Source organism: Tubulanus polymorphus, chromosome 1 (genome assembly GCF_964204645.1).
Source record: "Tubulanus polymorphus chromosome 1, tnTubPoly1.2, whole genome shotgun sequence".
In the NCBI taxonomy this organism is placed as follows: domain Eukaryota; kingdom Metazoa; phylum Nemertea; class Palaeonemertea; order Tubulaniformes; family Tubulanidae; genus Tubulanus; species Tubulanus polymorphus.
The window spans coordinates 23,658,996-23,672,473 of NC_134025.1; the positions used below are offsets into that span (position 1 = coordinate 23,658,996).

Genomic DNA, 13,478 nt, shown 5'->3' on the forward strand with positions numbered 1-13,478 from the left:
CACGGCATAACATTTGTTTCGCCAAACAGAAAACATGTTTTTCACATAACGTTTTTCGTATAACGTTTTGCCCGCAAACGATAAAATGTTCAACACACACGGCATAACGAAAATGCGCAGAAAACATTTCTTGCACCATGGACTCCATGGAGACAACAACACATTCGTTTACTCACATAAATTTTTGTATTTATTATTATTATCTTTATTGCTCCATTTTTTTAAACAAAATTTCGATCACAGAAAAGAAAATAAATTATTGTCACATGCATACATACATATATACAAATTACAGTTTTAGGGTTCCGGTTTAAATTCGGAGTTAGAGTTGATAAAGCTCGTTTAGTTTCTTCAGAAAAATAGATAAATTACGCAGCACAGTGAATGTCTTTTGAACTAAATAGCTGCGAGAATTTATGAAGATTTGGGTTTTCATAGAAATATGCTAATATATATAGTTTACGGAGGTCTTCAAAGAAACTACACTCCAAAACAACATGATACTCGTCACCGATTTTGTTTAGGTTACATCTGGTACAAATTCGTTCTTCTCTCGGTATATTTACGTATCTGCCTGTTTCTATGGGTAAGGCATGGTTCGAGCATCGGAATTTTATCAGTGTCATTCTCAGATTAGGAGTAAGTGAGAGTGAACATGTTTCCATACCCCATTCTGGTCTTATAATGTTATAAGTATCTAGTTTTGACGAATTTTCTTAGTTTTGACGCCAATCTTGTCTAAATTGATCTTGCAATCTAAGTTTCATTGATTCCATTAAATAATTAACGTTGGGGAAATTTTGTTTATACCAGATGTAACCTAAACCACAGTTTTCAAAAATCGATTGAACGTAACTAGTCCATTTACTAGGCTTATCGTTGAGGTGATTTTCGTATACAATACGGTACATTTTCACAGAATGGGTCTCTTCGTGTAAAAAGGTGGGCCCAAAAAACTTAACTACTTTCAGTTTTACTTGAATTTCTATTGGAAAACATCCAGTTTCTCCATATACCATACAGTTTGGCGTAGAGCGCTTTAATTTCAAAATATATTTACAGAACATTAGGTGTATACGTTCTATTTGTGTAGGGTTTGCAAAAACCAGACCTCGCTATCAAAAAGGATTGGGGCGACTAGTGCATCAAATAAACGAATACCATAATGATGCATTGTTGCTCGCTGATTGGTTATTCAGCCGTGGATGTTTTGCAAAACACAAAACATCGATCCACCGAACATGGGACGAAAAACGTTTTCAACAAGACACGAAACGTTTTTCGTAAATCAAGCAGTGCTTGTTTCGTGAAAAACGTTTTTCTGTTCGGCGTTTTGTGTTTTGACTCCCCGCACACGGCATAACAAAACACATCAAAACCGTTTTTCGCGAGAAAAAAATGTTTTTTTTCGGTGCCGTGTGCGGCGGGCTTAACGACTGTGAGTTCGCATGTACGTCCAATACATCCAATTCAAAGCACCCCCCCCCTAACGACTTTTGCTGAACTTAGTTCAAATAGAATTTCTTATGTAATGTGTTCTAAAATTGCCGACGATGAATAAGACAGAATATTTAAAAAATAGATTTATTTTTAGATTGAAAATATTGGCAATTGAACTGAATTTGCAACCAGCGGTAGCCCAATATTTAAGACCGTAGATATAATGCGGCGCTAGAACCGATAAAATATTAAATGATTATATCTCTCTGAGAAAACATTCAGATAAATAAACTCTGAAATATAATCAAAATATTTGAGAATACATCCAGATTATCAGTCAACCTGACCTAGTATTAAGGATCATAAGACGAAAATGATAAAGGTTAAAAATCCAATGGAACTCGAGGACCCTTTCATGGTCGAATAAAGTTCACCAAGATGTTGGTTTTAACAGAGAGGACGGATATACTACTATGGTTCCATTTTAAATTTTCGTGCGAGACAAGACTTTTGATTGTTCTTCTCTAGGCTTACTCCAGAAAAATGTTGTTCAGTGCGGTCCGAGCCACTAAACACAGGCGCAGATCCAGACTCATGAGGGGTGGACCCTTTCTGACCAAGCGCCCTGAAAATCACGTGAAAAAAATTCTTGAAACCCGACATCATTCCCCATTTTTGAGTCCGAGTACAGCAGTTTCATGCACTAGAATTGCATAAAATGAACCTATATTTTCAAATTTTTCGTGGGGAGCTTCTTACAGAATGCTGAACCTGTTTCAGAATCTTCAAACTCGATTGAGAATTGAGAGACTCAGACTACACACACACAGTGTACGGTATTTATAATTTATGGTGTATTATCACTTCTACGTACAGATCGTATTCTATTGCTGTAAACTTATTTTTATCATCCTTTAAAGTTTAGAAATTCTTGTGGTATTTTCAATCATGTCTGTAAATATATACTCTATTGTTCAAAATCCAATGTACATGTATTTGAATGGATCAATATAGATTTGAATTTGAATTGAATCCTATCGTTTATTGGACGATGGCGCAAGCTGTGTTACGCGACTGCTGATTGGTTTAGATCTACCATTCGCGAGTAATGTATCCAATAGCTGACTGCGTATTATCGTATCCCTACTTGTCCTGTTTAGAGTGTGTTTTCGCAAATTTGCAATGTTTGTAGTGTATGAAACGATTGTTGCGTCGGACTGAAGTCTGCATTGAGGTATATTATGAAAATTAAATTATGTCGTGGACTGTTCGACCGACTGACGCTTTATGATGCATTATGTTGACGCACTTCGGAATGAATTTCACTTTTCCGCCCATTGCGCTGGTACTACTACCGCTCGCTAGTTGGCTCTGTGGTCACTCTCAGTACCAATGACCTATATATATATATATATATATATATATATATATATATATATATATATATATATATATATATATATATATATATATATATATATATATATATATATATATATATATATATATATATATATATATATATATATAACATTTTCGAAGATGAGTAACTTATTGAAACTGATTGATGATGATTTACGCAATGAACTTGGCCCACTTCATACTGTGAGCAAAGCCCTAACAAATCCTTGTAATGTAGTGGGCCTAGACTACATTTTTTGTCTGTAACCGTTTTTTGCAATATTTCGCTGAATTATTTGAGTAAAGATCTCAAATTGATCGCGATATGAACAGTGAAATTGTGCTGTCTGAATAAATCATTGTTTCATATCCTTCATACAGTATATCGAAAGATTGCCAGTCTTTTTTAGCCTCAACTTGATTTGGAGAAAAACTAGGCCTACCCCATTTTTGAATTAGATCGAAGTTTAATTACTGGCCTGTATCCCTGCCTACAGAGAGAAGTTATCTTAAAATTATCAAAATCATTTGGGGGCATGGAAACTTAAAAAACCCATTGTTACCGTAAAGAATGGAGTCACTTTTTATTTTCTGGCCGTTCAACTTGCATTAAAGGAAATTTTTCAGCGATCCTTCAATTACATGTAATATGAATATAAAATTGATTGTTCATTCAGACTGCATAATTTCACTGGTCATCTTAACACCAATTTGAGGTTTGTACTCAAAACATTTATGCGAAATACTCTGAAAACAGTTAAGAGACCATAAAATAATAATATAGACTATGATAGGCCAAGTCGTAGCTGATACCCTCAAGCTCCAGTCGAGATCCCAGTCCTGGATGTGCCTGCAATCACTTCCAGGGTACATGTATTAGCACAGGCTACGTACTTATGAATTGCTGCTTTAGTTATATTGGGGTTATATTATTTTACCATAGGGTGCTCTTGCACCTCCTTGATATATCTAAACTAAACAGCACTCATGGTCCTATTCCCTCAAATACGAAGAACCAGACATACCATGTACATGGAAATAGGTACATAAGAATTGAAAAGAACTTTTCATTGGATGATTGGAAAATAGAGTTACAAATGTACTTCAGATTGGAAAATAGACTTACTACAGTTACAATTTGAAGCGGCCTAATTGGCCAACACGCAAGCTATATATGTAATGTACACATTTTCTCATTTTAGCAACAGAAGGTGTACATGAAATACTTAGATCTTACTTTTTTGACTGCTGTAACAATGTGATCATTTGATTATAATAAAAGGTAAAAAACGTCTATCATTCAAAGACCTATCTTAAATTGCCCTTGCCTTTAATATCCAACACTGATATATATGAACTTTTTGTATTACAGACTTAAACTCGATTGATGATATGCAACAATCACCATCCCAACAATCACCATCTAACTTAGGCCTACCACGAATAGTTCAGTGGTATCAAAAAACTAATGCGCTTATCGATGGAATACCTACAAGCTTACTCTTGCCCATCTATGGAAAAGACTTCAAGGTTTCGAATCAATGCCTTGGAAGTAATGATATAGAAACACAACCTTGCGATCTTGAGGGAAAAGGCGGAAAAGTAGTAACTAATTGTATTAAAGCGGATAAAATATCAGAAAAGACAAAGAAAATAAATGCATACGATTCTTTTAAAGCACAATCAGCGGCATTCCCAGAACTGGAGACGCACGAACCATCTACGATATCATTATTGGGACAGAACACATCATTCGATAAAGGACAACAAGACATTACATTGCAAACATCTCACCAAAGGTTAGCTTTGCCTTTGAACAATTGTTCAAGCACAATAAGTAATGTTCATAAACAAATTGATGAAAAACAAACTGGTGTGCAGCATCAGCTGTTCAACACAAACTACAACAATGCATCGATGCCGCCATGTACAGCTAAAGATTTGACCTACGAACGACCAAATCTCTTTATTCCTGATTCGCAAATACAGACGAAACCCGATGATTCGGGTACGGGTAACTGTCGAAAGATCTTGGCTCCTAACAGTTGGAATGCAAAAAATGTTTTGATATGCAACCCATCCAATCCAGCAAAAGATATAAAGAAACCTAGTAAAAGATGGGTAAAGAATAAAACTAAGCCTATGAAAGCTAAATCGACGTCAAGGTTCATAAAGCAGACACAAAGCGGGATGGAAATCCGAAATATAAATTCGATTTGTCCTACCTCCATTAGTCAGTTTACGCCTATTAAATGTGTAACGCCGAAAGAAAAAACCGAGACAAACCAGTTATGTTTGAAAGGTTATGTACCAAAAGCAAAATCAGAACCGAGTGTACTAGATACGCGCAGAGGTGCAACAAACCGGTTACGTTCTGAAGACTACACGAAAGTTCTATCTCTATCATCTGGAGCAGATATAGCCGTAAAGCCTGGCGTAACGAACCATTCTAAGTCGTGTTTAGAAATCAACGCAGAAGTTCCCTACTCCAAACTGGAAAAACCATTGACACATCAGCACGGGTTCATTCGTCTTCCAGTTACGTCTAATTTAGTTGATTATGGCGATGAAGGCTCCGGTAGCTTGAAGATACAAGATGTTTTTTGTCGCGACCCACGTTTCACAACAACGTGCACGGCGAAACAGTTGGTACCGTCGAACAATGATGGGGTCCAAACGAAACCAATAAAAAACTCGGCTGGCAAGAAATCGCTTAGAAACGAACCAGATAGTAAGCTGACTGAGCACGCATTCGCGAAACCTCTCAAAGTGAGCGAAATTGCTTATCCAAAAAGGAAATGCGAGTCCATCATGTCTTCTTCCACCGTGAACAATGGAGATGTGGTGCGAGGCGACAATTATCAAGTACTTTTGGCCCAATTAAATGTCGACAAACTTGCTGTAGATGAAACAGCTGTTGCTCCTGCGAACTCAGAAAATTATTCAAATGTTGATTATTCGATGTTGCCAGTACAAATGACTGGCAAACAGTATAAATGTTCGAAGCCGTTCAGACTGGTAAAACGACAGCTAATTGAGGGAAAATTAAAATCATTTGTTTTGCCAATAAACGAAGCAGCTAATGCGGATGTTATACATGCATTACCACCCAAACCGAGTGAACATGGGAAGAAGGTGCCTGCCGTGAGAAACGAAGTTAAACGATGTTCCTTGGATATGAAAAGAATGACGTCGAAATGCCGACCGAGTTCGGTTGACAAAACACCAAATTCCAATCAACAGCGAGGCGCCTTTGATAGTTTAGCTCGCATCTTTGCCGAAGTTATCGGTTCATTTTCCGATAAAAACGATACTCCTATTGAACAGAATGCAAATGAAAGTGAATGCGGTAGAACTTTTCCTGATTCCGGGCTGAAAGAAAAAAACATTGCTGACGATGGGCCTGTTTCGTTCCATGTAAGCGATGTCAGCGGAGCGAACCACACAGGCGTTGTTGAAAGTGAATCATCACTTGAGAAAATTAGTAAAGTGTCTACTATATCAATTTCCGAAGGAAAAACTGATTTGGCGAGCAAACCTGATGTGGCTGCCAACGGAAACCCGTGTGATGCAATCGGCAATATCCAGCCTGATTCGAAAAAGACTGTCGTTTCCTTATCCGATATCGTCAATCCCGATCCGATGAAAAGCGATGATAACATGACGGTCGGTAATGTCCATTCGGAATCGAATGAGCCGATAGTTTATTCAAGGGTACCAGCCCCGCCGCGAATCTGCAAAGCTTATCGAGAACGATTTGGTATCGTAAAAATGCCAATAGTTCGCTTGAAGAACGTCGGCTATTTGATGCGCAACAAACCGTCAGTTTTGCTAACACAGCCGAAAATGAAGAGATATCTCCGTCGAACGTATCCTCATGTACTAGATTCGTTGTCAGGGAAAGGTTTTCTCGCATCCTTGTCCCCAGATCTTGTACAGACACGCCCCCGTGTAACCAAACGTGGTCGAAAAAGTATAGCCGGATCGACTACTAAAACCGATGCAAACGATGCGCGAAATGGTAGATTTTCTTGCGCCACTGGAAGCCATTCAATCGACGACGGAAAAACCGTGGAAAACATGCTGCAATGCAAACCGAAAAGCTCACCTGATAGAAGCACGTGTCTCGAAGTAGATGAGAAAGCCAGATATATTCGTTCTAGCGATTCAGTTCCCAGAAAAATCTCTCGACTGAAAACCGATTTAGTTATAGCTGAAGACGAGAGAAAAACCACCATAAGACGGCGGGTATCCAGATTGCAGACGCAAAAAGGCCTATGCACCAAATCAAAACTGATGAATGATGTGGATGAACACAAAGAAATCCCTTCTGCTGTCTCAAGAATACGTAGGAAATACATTAGAAAAGGAGTCGCGGAGAGATTGAAATCTACTAAAAGGCAAAAAAAGAAATCTGGGCGGTTGTATGAAAAGTCTCAAAAAGAATTATCATTAATATGTATTACTGAAAAGTCTGAGGAAAATGGCCAAAGGCTATCCACAGGCAGCACCGATATTAAAGCGGTTTCCGATCAGCAGTTTCCACTAACAGCTCGAACGAAGTTATCTCGTGAAATTTCAAGGCTGAAAACTGCGCTAGTAATTGCTGAAGACGAGGCGAAGGCCATGCAGGAAGACAGGTCTGTTGGTCGCAGGAAGACCTCCAGACTGCGTTTTACGAATGGAAAGATAGGGCGATCAAGAAACAGCAAGAGACGGAAAGATAGGAGCGACTTAGCTCAAAAACAAGGGACTGATTTCGCAGAATCTTTCACCCGAATTCGCAAATCCACCAAAGACAAGTTGAGGCAACTCGCCCAAAATCGGAAGTACAAGCATAGTCAGCTGAGTTCTGCTGAGGGATCCTGTAAAGTGGAAATAATAGATAGCACCGATAGATCGAAAACTGGCATCGGGTTAGTGATGCAAAGTGACGATTTGCATTCCTCCAATCCTGTCTTGGAATCTGTACGGACTCCGGAGAAACGAGAACTCGATGCAAATATTAATAGTTTATTTGAAATTGCCAATTTGCACGAAGAACCTACGAAAGATGAAATAGATCACGTATCTCTGCTTGGCCTCGAATCGACAGATTGTGATTATGAAGCTTACACCGACGAAAAACGGTTAGAAGATGGGTCGACCCACCTAGTGAACACCCGATCGCCAAAAGTTGCTGGAGAAATTGATTCGACTCGGGTAATTATAGCTGGTGATGGTAATTCGTCTCGCGTAGAAAGCACTGAGTCTACAACACGTATCGATTCATTTATTAAGATTCGTAGTCGAAACGAAGAAAGAATTTTCAAATTGAAAAAACGTCTTCAAGAACAACAAAAGGCTCTCGAGAACGTTAGAAGCTTCAATACAAACATCTAATTAGCTGTGATTCTAGGTTGAGGTTATATTTTAGCTCATTTTGGACTTAGTGCCAACAGGCTATAATTGCGTTCACTTTTCGCCCGTCGTCAGTCTGTAGACGAAAATTTTTCTATACGCTTTAGTGTATGGCCGTATCTACATTGAATAGCTTAAAGCTACGCCTCCATGAAAGTTTCTATGATTGTGGTGATTTTAAGGTCATTGGCTTCTGCATACAGGGGTGTTGCATGGGAGAAATTACTTAGTATTTCGATTGATATTGGGATCTATGCTTATTTATCACATTCAATTGCTAAGTTGTAGCTTCGACGTGTTTATATGCTTATGAGTGTGGTGAGCTTCAAGGTCATTGGTTTTTGTTTATGGTCACCAAGGACGTAGAATTTTGGAATTGTCAGATTTTCGAGCATTTCAGACCATTTTCGTAGTGGGCATGGTGTCCCTAGACCGCTAGTTTCCAATATGATTTTCTGTTGACATATTCAAGATTAATGAATGACAGTATATCGAGCTCTAGATTTCTTAATTCAGAATTTGATAGATTGAAACACACGTAACATGATGAGTGCGTGATGGGAATATATTTATATGCCGGATAATTGTATGTATTTGTTCAACGGTTTACTATCTACGCAACTATTAGAATTGATTGAATCGAACTTTTTGAATTTTGCAATGTTGTTGTTATGAAGTTTCTCTACTCCTTCAAAATCGAGTAATGTTATTGTGTTATTTAAATAATATTTGGAATCTATATGAAATTTGTCTCTTCCTTTAAAATCAAGTTACATTGTACTATATTATGTTAAAGATGTTTTCATCTTTCTCCGCGAGGTTGATTACATGTATTTTCGTGTATCGCTGGGTGATAAGATCATTTCGTACGATGTGAGTTAACTTGAAATCTGATAAATGTCTGCATTTTGTAATCACTATAATTGTAGGGTGGTGGTTAGAAGAATAATTTTAGCACTTTGTTGACTAACTCTTACATTGCTGTTTGTATGTTTTTTTTTTGCATTTATATGAAAGAAAATATTAAGAAATAAATTTTTCAAATTAAACTCTGGCCAATGTTAGTTGATGCTTTGCTGGGCATGAGGATACTCGCACTCGTGTCTACCCTCCGGTATTGTAGCTCGATATTACACCAGTAGAAGATCCGTTTAAAAGGAGTAAGGTGGTACTAAGCGGAAGATGAAAGACGTCAATGCGAGGGCGGGCATAGGGGGATTCCATGGGAGCCCAAGTAGATATCCAAAAATCTAAACATCTCGTCAAACATAAAATTACTCGGTGCTAACACCTAAACAGTATTACATCAAACGAGATTATTCATTTCTGGCCAGATAAAGGCTTAAAAATCTATGTATATACATTTATAGGGGAAAAGTGAGCAGCAATTCTAAATTGAAAAAAAGTCACAAGATTTCTATCTAGATTATTAATGTAGCTCTCAAATTAAGTATCGTTTCGTTTTCCCTGGAATTATCATACTGTGGATTGATTTACATGTGTAAGGTAGAATAAATACATTTCGACTCGTCCAGTAATCGGTTGGTATGAGTGATTTCCACTCTTTTCCGAATGTTACCCTCTCGACTTAAATATGAAATTCGTCACCAAAGTCACTACATGTACACAGGACTTCTCAAAATATTCACGATAGCTATAACGATCTCTTTCAACAGGCAACCTATAATTGCTTGAACAAAATTTAAGTATTTTTTCCTTTTACTTGGAGGTACTTTTTAGACCGAATTGGTATGCTAGAATAATCTAGTTTACCACTAGGCCAATCAGATGCGTTGTTTCTCACCGGCAGATTTACCCGTAATCGGGGACTCAAATCTTCGGGAATGTGATATCCCAACAGGTGTTATTATTTACCAACCAGGCGCAACCAGCGATAAAATATCGTCACTTCTGACTGAAGCTGATTCCGCGGTTCCGGATAGGTCGTCAATTGGTGACGTAATTTTACACTTGGGTACCAACGATGTAAATAACAACAAGAATGACACTGACTCAGTTAAAATGAATTTGTCTTTAGCTCTAGCTAAGACTACAGAACATTACCCAAATGCGCATGTTTTCTTATCCAGTATAATACCAAGAAAAGGAGGCGACAACAACGTAAAGGCATTCAATAACGCTGCAAAAGGGGTTAACAGTTATATGGAAAAACTATGTACAAAACAAAACATTTGTTTCATTGACAATGACACCTTGCTTAAAACAGCTTCGGGAAAGACGCAGGAGCGTTTTTACTCGCCAACAGATAAAAGTGGTGTTCATCTGAACGAGACTGGAAAGCTGGCGCTGATTAAAAACTTCTGCGAAGCGATTGACGGCACTGGAGATCGTGATGTTTTCCAAACTCCGGGTTCTGGAAATAAACTCAAACGCAAAGAGCGATCTTTAACATCAACGCCACCGTCGGCTGAAAAAACGTCAAAAAAACCAAACGTAAACGCAGAATAGGATGAGTGACTTGAATATACCGGACATAGTCAATACTTGTGTTTATGTCATTTCGATCGTTTTTCTCCTCGACGTGGTGAATTTCTCTTTCCCTTCTCACACTGTGAGAAATATAAAAAATAATTATGATTGTCTCAATGTCTATGGTAGTCAATCTTCAATTATAGGTTTAACTAAAACCTGTACACAATTTAAAAACTATAGCGTAGTATTATATATTTTACTACATTTGGGTGTTTATTCATTGAAATTCCAATGCGTAAACATCCAAATGAAATAATACGTGACTTAAATATTTGTGTTCTTTATATTCATTCAAACTTTTGTGAAAATGGATGACGATATACTTAACTGTGAATACAAATGTTCCTATGATTTTGATGTGAATTTACTAAATCATGATGGCAAAGATTCACCTCTCAGTTTTTTTCATGCGAATGTACGAAGTGCAAATAAAAATTTTGATTCATTTTCCGATTATCTCCAAACTTTGAACTATAATTTTTCAATTGTCGGTTTGTCAGAAACATGGACTGATGACAATTGTCAAAATGATTCATTGTATCATTTGCCGAATTATTCGAGTTTATTCCGCAGTAGAAACGATAAAGGAGGTGGCGGAGTTGCGCTTTTGATTAAAAATTCTATAAATTTTAAGATCAGAGATGATCTCTCCTTAGCTGAATCTTTGTTTATAGAAGTCCCTCTTAAACCGAAAAGCATTATCGTCGGAGTTATTTATCGTGCTCCTGATAGTGATATAGCTAATTTCATCAAAGAATTTCAGTCATTTACTGAACGCGTAAATAAAGAGAAATTAGATGTTTTAATTTTGGGGGATTATAACATTGATTTCGGAAATTACGGTGCGAGTGGTCAGTGTGACGCTTTTATGGATGAGGCTATTTCCAATTCATTTATGCCATTAATTAATATCCCTACTCGTGTCACTGACCACTCGTCAACCGTAATTGACAATATTTTGGTAAACTTTTTTGATAATTACAGTTTTACTAGCGGTGTATTTTTGGCGGACATAACTGACCATTATCCTATTTATACTTTTGTTCACGGTTTGTACGAGTCTCATGATACTAAACTACCGCGGATTAAAATCCGAGATATTAATCCTCGGACCACGGAACGCTTCACGCGCTGTTTATTATCATGCGACTGGCAAAATGTGTATAATAGCAATGACCCAGAAGTCTCATGTAAGGAGTTCTATAACATTGTTGATTATTATTTTGAAATCTGTTTCCCTTTTAAGTATGTAACTCCTGGCGTGGAGAAAAATGATAAACCGTGGTTAACCTGTGGTATTCGACGTTCTATCAAACAGAAAGAAAAACTGTATAAAAAATATTTACGTAAAAAAACCCAGGAATGTAAGGATAAATATTGTACGTATCGAAATAAGCTCAATTCGATTTTAAAGAAATGTAAGCAAATGTATTATAAGAATGTATTCGCCTCCTGTAAATCAGATCCTAAAGAAACATGGAAACAGGTTAATAACTTACTCAATAAACAGAAACGCGATAAACCCCATTCTCAATTTGTATATAAAGACAAAGTAATTTCAACAGATTATGATATAGCCAGTGGTTTTAACGACTATTTTGTTAATATTGCCGGCTCCTTAGAATCAAAAATACCGCCTTCCGATAAACATTTTAAAGATTTTCTAGAGGAACGAAATCATATAAACTTTTTTCTGTCACCGACGACACCCAATGAAATTGAATTAATTGTGCATGGCTTTAAAAATAAACTATCCAGTGGTTGTGATCAAATCAGCACTAAACTATTGAAATCAATAATTCAAGTTATTTCACAACCCCTTTGTCATATTTTTAATAATAGCTTTCTTACGGGTATTGTTCCTAGCATATTTAAGATCGCTCACGTAACACCTATTTTTAAAAGTGGCGATAAATCGCAGTTCAATAACTATCGACCTATTTCTGTCCTTCCCGCTATATCTAAGATAATAGAGAAACTCGTTTATAATAGACTCCAGGCATTCCTTGAAAATTTCAATATTCTATCAGATCGTCAATTTGGTTTCAGGAAAAATAGATCCACTGCCTCAGCCTTAGCATTTATTACGGATAAGATAACTGATTATCTTGAAAATGGCAAAGTCACGATTGGTGTCTTCGTTGATTTGTCAAAGGCTTTTGACACAATCAATCATAATATTTTAATTTCAAAATTGGAAAATTATGGAATTCGTGGGCCCCCTCTACAATGGTTTCGAAATTACCTAGAAGACCGTAAACAATGTGTTAAATATAATAACTCCTTATCTCCAACTAGAAATATAACTTTCGGAGTTCCTCAAGGCTCAATCCTAGGTCCTTTGCTTTTTCTTGTATATATCAATGATTGCCCCTCTTCTTGTAAACTCCTAGAGTCAATTTTTTTCGCTGATGATAGTAATTTTTTCATCAGCGATAAGGACCCCAAGAAACTAGAGCAAGTTTTAAATTCTCAGCTGGAGAAACTTCTTCAGTGGTTTCGAGCAAATAGGCTCTCTGTGAACGCTATTAAAACTCATTTTATTGTCTTTGGTTATAAGTGTCTAGGTCAAATTAATCTTTTTTTCGATGGACAAAGAGTTTCGCGTGTAGATAGTACTAAATTCTTAGGTGTAATTTTTGACCAGAGACTGACATGGCGGGACCATATTCAATACATCTCTCGAAAGGTTTCCCGGGGAATTGGAATCATCAATAGGCTTAAACATGTTCTTCCTTTTGGTG

General features: G+C 37.1%; 1 long non-coding RNA gene across 1 annotated transcript; it reads left to right on the plus strand.

Moving 5' to 3' along the window:
* Positions 1-2,607: 2,607 nt before the first annotated feature.
* On the plus strand, positions 2,608-4,542 carry LOC141915361 (uncharacterized). The gene is made up of 3 exons (XR_012620947.1): positions 2,608-2,674; positions 4,044-4,123; positions 4,214-4,542. It is a non-coding gene; the product is annotated as an uncharacterized LOC141915361 (long non-coding RNA).
* The last annotated feature ends 8,936 nt before the right edge of the window (positions 4,543-13,478 follow it).